The following is a 6,000-nucleotide window of genomic DNA, read 5'->3' on the forward strand; positions in this document are numbered from 1 at the left end:
TCCTTCATTTTCTTCTGTGCCTGTTGTACAAATTTATGATCATCAAAAAGGCTATCATTCATCCTCCATCTAAACGTTCTTTCTTCGAAGCCTTTAATCTCCAGTTTAATCGGGCTATGGTCTGAAATTACTCTTGGTTCTATTTCTACCTGGAGGATTCTTAAGGTTAGCTCGTTCGAGATCCAAACTTGATCAATTCTCGACATAGATTGGTTTGGTTCTGAATGATATGTAAATTGTTTCTCCTGTGGGTGTCTTAATCTCCATATATCTATCAAATTACAGTTTTGGATCATTTCGAAAAATGATTTAGGTAATTTACCTTCTTTTGATCCACTCTCCCTCAGTCTATCCATTTCAATTGAGACCACCCCATTCATGTCTCCCATCATAATTATTTTTTGATCCACATATTCCATCAATTTTTCCTCCAGGTTCTTAAAAAAGTCAGCTTTATTCCCGTTAGGTGCATAGATTCCAACAATTATTATTTTTTCACCTTGCCAATTAATTTGAACAGCAATAATTCTTCCTTCTTCGTCCTTAAAGATTTGGTGGGCTTCTATTTTGTTTTTTATATATAGGATTACTCCTCTTTTCTTTCCTTTGTCTGAAGATATGAATTCGTTTCCAAGTCTTCTATTTATTAAAACTCTCCTATGTCTTTTTGCCACGTGTGTTTCTTGTAGGCATATAATATCTAAATTTTTTTTCCTTAGGAATTGTTCCACCTTATTCCTTTTTTTTTTATCATTCAGCCCATTTATATTCCAATTCCATAATTTTAATGCCATATTGCTCTTTTTTTTTATTTATTTCTAGGAGTATCTTTTTCTTTGGTTAATTTTCTTTTAATTCTTCCTCTTCTTCCTCTCCTCCCTCCCCCTCCTCCTCTTCCCCCTCCTCCTCTAATCCTCCCCCCACCTTCCTCCTCTCCTCCATATCTTTCAGTCCTTTTACCTCCACCCCTCCCACTGCCCCCCTGACCTCTTCTTCCTCTTCCGTTAACAACTCTTTATACTTCCTTTGAAATTTACCTATTTCTTCTGGGCTAGTTAATCTATGTCTCTTATTTTTATAAGTGAATGAAATTCCTTCCGGGAACTCCCATTTGAATTCTATATTGTTTTTTTTAAGGATTTGTGCCAGTGGCTTATAGGGGTCTCTCCGTTTCAACAGTCTAATTGGTATATCTTTAAAGATGACTATGTAGCTACCATCAATACATAATCTTTTCTCTCTATTTTTTTGAAGCACCATGCTCCTTATGTCTCTATCTTTGAAAGCTATAAGACAATCCCCTGGAAATTTCCTTGCCTTCGTCGTCTTCACTTTTAATCTAAAGGCATTCTGTATTGTACTCGCCATCTCCTCTACTTGAAACTCCAACCATTGTGCTAGTTCTATTATCAGTTTTTGCCTGATATTCTCACCTTGATGCTCTGGTACCCCCCTGAATCTTAAATTAACTTCCCGCTGTCGAAGTTCATTCATGGAGATCGCATCCCACATTTCCTCTTGTGTTTTGTTAGTTTCTAGAAGTCCTACTCTAATTTTATCATCCTCACGCTTTAACTCCTTCATTTCCAATTTTGTCCTTTTCATTCCTTCTTCTAACACTTGAGTTCTTTTGGATACCTCTTTAATTTGTCCTTTCAGTTCACTAACGGTTTCATCTATTTTCTTATCCATTTTTCCAATCTTAGCATCTACCTGTTCAATTTTTGTTTCCAGATTTTTTTCACTTTGTCTAATCTCTGCGAACATCTTTAGTATTTCAGCTCTAAAATCTGTTTCTTGCTTGGACCCCTTCCTTTCCACTGGTGTCCCCCCGTTCCCGCCTTTCTTTGGTACATGAGACATTTTGTACAAATATATCTTGTTACGCCAACAACCTATTCCGATGTTTAAAATTAACCTTCCCCAGTCGAGGCGCAGCAATCAATTTTACAATTTTTCAATATTTTTCAAAACTTAAAGCAATATCTGGCAGTAACAAGCCTATCAGTACCTTCCAATTCCTTAAAGATATACTAATAAGTTTATAGTAGCATGTGTTGAGTAGTCTTAGATAGAATTAAATAAGGATTTGGTATTCTCCTTTTCTCCTCTTGTTATCACCAATTAGTCTACTTCACCAAATATAATAATCCACCAATCCAAACGAGGGACCTAGGGAGGTCAAGGGAGAGAAAAGAAAAAAAAGAAAAGAAAAAAGAAAAGAAAAAGGAAAATATATATATATAATTTATAGTCCTTCCAGAGACTTCATTATTTTAGCTCTAATAAGCAAGCGGCTCGGTTCTTCCTGCCCCCAAATGGGCTATTCCTTATGAAATTATCTATTCCATTAATTATTTTGGGTCCACTTCTTAATCTTCTTGCCCTCAATTGGGCTAAATCCCGAAAATTCCCAGCTGCCAAAAAAAAAACAAAACAAAAAGAAGAGAGGAGAAGGCGTCTATTATAATTTCTCACCCGTCCACCAGGGGTCTAACAGCCAGTTAATGGAGGAGCTGCAAAAAGAAAGGAAACAGCAAAGGAACAGCTTCTCTTTTATTTTCTCCACAATTCCTTTTTTTAGTTTTTTAGTTCTATCCCCAACAGACAATGGCTTTTATAAAGTTATTAAACTTGACTGAAGTTCTCAAGGGTGGAGATTCAAACTTGACAAAGAAGATATCCCCTTTCTCCTTTCGCTGGTAATTCGTAGAACTTATAATGGAGACCAAACTCACGAAATGGAGACCAAACTTTCACGAAATGGAGACCTCTGTTGTGCAAAACTTCCCAAGTGAGATTCAGTTCCAGCTCCTTTCCCCGTCCCGTCCCCAGGAGGGCTGAGAAGTAGCCAAAAGTAGCAAAGTATTGCCTCTTTGCTCTCCCTCTAAATTCCTTTTTCTATTGGTTATTTAGTATCCCTCCGTGCAAAGAAAGAAAGTTAGAAGGGAGAGAAGAACTTTGTCCGCTAGCGTCACTCACATTTCTCTCCGCTTTGTCTATTCCTTGCGTTCGTAATGATTCTAGGTAAGAGTTGTGCTCATTTCGGCTTCCTTATTTACCCAGCCTTTCCTTTGGTAGTATCCAAGTTCTTTCTTTCCTTTCAGGCTCGGGTTTCTTCTTTTTGAGAATTCAAGCACTTCTCCTACAGGCACGGGGCTTCGCCTTACCCGGAGACAGCCATGGTTTCCCTCCGCCCGCTTCTCCCCCCGCCGTACTCTTCGCTCCGCAAACGGAGTTACCTGACGGCCGGGAGGTCCGCGTTGTGGCTCTGCGGGAACCTGTGTGTCTGGACACCCTCCAGACACTTTTCAGGGGACCACGGCGCCCTGTGGAACCCCTATTTTCTCCGGGAAGCTCAGGATCCTCCGCAAGGAAGAAATCCCCGCCTGAGCTGGAGACGCGCTGAACCGGAAGCCTCTAGGCAAGCAGTCTCAGGTGTGTCTAAGTCATCCCAGTTTCTGATTTGATCCCGGAATGTCCCACTTTTCCTTGGGATGTCCCTATTTTCACTGGAGAAATTTTGGAGGGTATGGAGTTATCTGACGCCCAAGCCGTCTGAAGGGAATCCTGTATAGGGAAGTTTTGGGGTTTTTTTTTTTAAAAAATGTTTTATTTTGTTTTTATATATGTTGGACGCTGCCCAGAGTGGCTGGGGAAACTCAGAAAGATGTGTGGGGTATAAATAGTAAAAATTATCATTATGGAATGGGACGTCCCTATTTTCATCAGAGAAATGCATAGCTGTCAACTTTCCCCTTTTCTTGCAAGGAATCCTAAGTGGAATAAGGAAATTTCCCTTAAAAAAGGGAAATGTTGACAGCTATGGAGAAGTGTTGGAGGGTATGTGACAAAGTGAAGCATTGACCTACATGGATTTGAATGCTCTAGATAAGGTAGACTAGGACCTGAGTTCAAATCCTCTCTAAGCCATAGAGCATAACTTTGGACCAGTCACTCTATCTCAGCATAACCAAACTCCAAGAGTCAGTCCTGAGGATAGACTAGCGAAGGGAGAGGACATTGCTGTATACCACATTTGATCTGCTTGGAGGAAGAGGAAAATCAAGATGTAATGAACATCTTAGATCAAGCGAGTGCATCGGCAGCCTGAAACAAGCCCCTGCAAGTTCCCTTCAAAGAGCGCTGCCAAATGTTAAAGCAGGCAAGGGTTAAGGAATGCTGTATAGTGGAGTACCATCTGCATTAGCTCTTTCTTGCACAGACTTTTTTAAAAGCATGAACCATTCGGCATTTTAAGTATAGAAAGGAATGGTTAGTTCCTCTTTCAGGGGGTATGGTGTCCAGCCGTCACCCAGTCCTTCCTGCTAGGTGGCAGCTATGTGCAAGCGAGCGAGATGATTGTGTGTGTGTTAGAAGCATCAGCCATCGCCCGCGTACCAGAATGAGCAGAGGTCCCAGAATGTCACTTTGCCAAAGTGGCGGGTCAGCTGCTCCCCCCCCCAGCTGCATTCCTCAAGCTGCATCTGTTGAAAGCTATCAGGGACGTTTCCAAGAATAGCATCGCTCTCTGGGGTCTCTCAAAGCCACTTGCCATTTTAAGGCAGGTCCAGTTTAAAGTGCATTTCATGATTGGGGTTTTAATTCTTTTTAAGGGAGAAAAAATGAAATATTGCCAGGTATACATTTGCAGCCCTTTCTGTTCTCCATTACTAAAAAAAAATAATTCTGTTTATTTCATCTGCACAGGTTGAAAATAGCCAGCATGCTTTGGATATGTATCAATTCTCTCTTAGCTGGCTATGCCGATATTCCTTTGGCAAGTGCAATGAACATTTAAAGGCAGCCATGTATCCTTTACATATTTAAAGCTTAATATGAGATCTATGTAAGGATTTGTAGCTCAAGTTTTTTAAAAAGAAAATTAAAAAACAGATTTTTATCAATATTTAAAACCGTTGTTTTTCTACAACAGGGAACTGCCGCCAGCCCTGTGAAATTTTAGCAGCAAAAGTCCTTGTGGCTTTTTCCTGGAGCAAACTTTCACCAAGTTACTTGTCAAAAACTGTACAGGAAAACACGCAGTTAAAGGAAAGCCTTTGCCAATTTCATTTTCCTCAGGGCCTCCTCCCCTCCCCATAGCCAGACCTGGCCACATTAAGTTTGTAGCCTGGAGGGAATTCATCCCAGGGCATTTTCAGCTCTTAAATAGAAGGAACACCACCACCCCACCGCCTAGGAACGCTCAGAAACCCAGAAAGCTAATCAGCTCAATAAGAACAGGATTAGAGAGCAGCCTTACCCTTCTCAGCAACAGAGCCTTCCCAGGACTGACCAGCACAATGTCTACGAGAATATTTCTTGAAAAGAATGAGAAAAGGCAGGGGGAAGTGGAAATGGATTTCACCTGAGAAGTCCTAGCTAGCCACAGAAGTTTCTAGTGTGACCCTGCTGCCACTGTGGATGAGAGAGTCTGGAGCCTGCGCTCTGGGGCACTTTAAAAATGACCCCTCCCTCCCATCCTTTCCTGTCACCCAGAAGGGTTTATGTTTCCTCTGCTTGCTTGGCTTTGAATCTGAAGTCAACTTAACTGGATGTCTACAGGATAATAAAATGAGGCTTAAGCTCCTAGAAATTACATTCCTTCCATCCCTGCTGTACTACGGCAGGGTTACCGCTCCACCGTAAATGACTAAAAACATTCTCCTTAGAATAACTACATTTTTAAAAAACCTTCGCCCCTCTGAACTTTGGTTAACTCCTACTGAAAGTTTTCCCTGTTCCTCCCTTCCAGCAGGTTTTCATATACAGTGGTACCTCGGGTTAAGAACTTAATTCATTCTGGAGGTCCGTTCTTAACCTGAAACTGTTCTTAACCTGAAGCACCACTTTAACTAATGGGGCCTTTTGCTGCTGCTGTGCCGCTGGAGCACGATTTCTGTTCTCATCCTGAAGCAAAGTTCTTAACTCAAGGTACTATTTCTGGGTTAGTGGAGTCTGTAACCTGTGGAGTCTGTAACCTGAAGCGTCTGTAACCCG

At 41.1% G+C, this 6,000-nt stretch overlaps 1 protein-coding gene across 2 annotated transcripts in view; it reads right to left on the reverse strand.

Annotated features, from left to right (window-relative positions):
* Positions 1 to 5,457, reverse strand: part of KLHL31 (kelch like family member 31) — a 29,026-nt gene extending 23,569 nt beyond the window's left edge. Inside the window, exon 1 of one of the 2 annotated variants that reach the window (XM_081187077.1) lies at positions 5,369 to 5,457. The gene's annotated coding sequence lies outside the window, so the exon portion shown is untranslated. Of the gene's footprint in view, positions 1 to 5,263 lie in introns of both variants that reach the window. The other variant, XM_081187075.1, reaches the window with a different exon arrangement.
* Between the last annotated feature and the right edge of the window lie 543 nt (positions 5,458 to 6,000).

This window comes from Podarcis bocagei (assembly GCF_964188305.1).
Source record: "Podarcis bocagei genome assembly, chromosome: 3".
Lineage (NCBI taxonomy): Eukaryota > Metazoa > Chordata > Lepidosauria > Squamata > Lacertidae > Podarcis > Podarcis bocagei.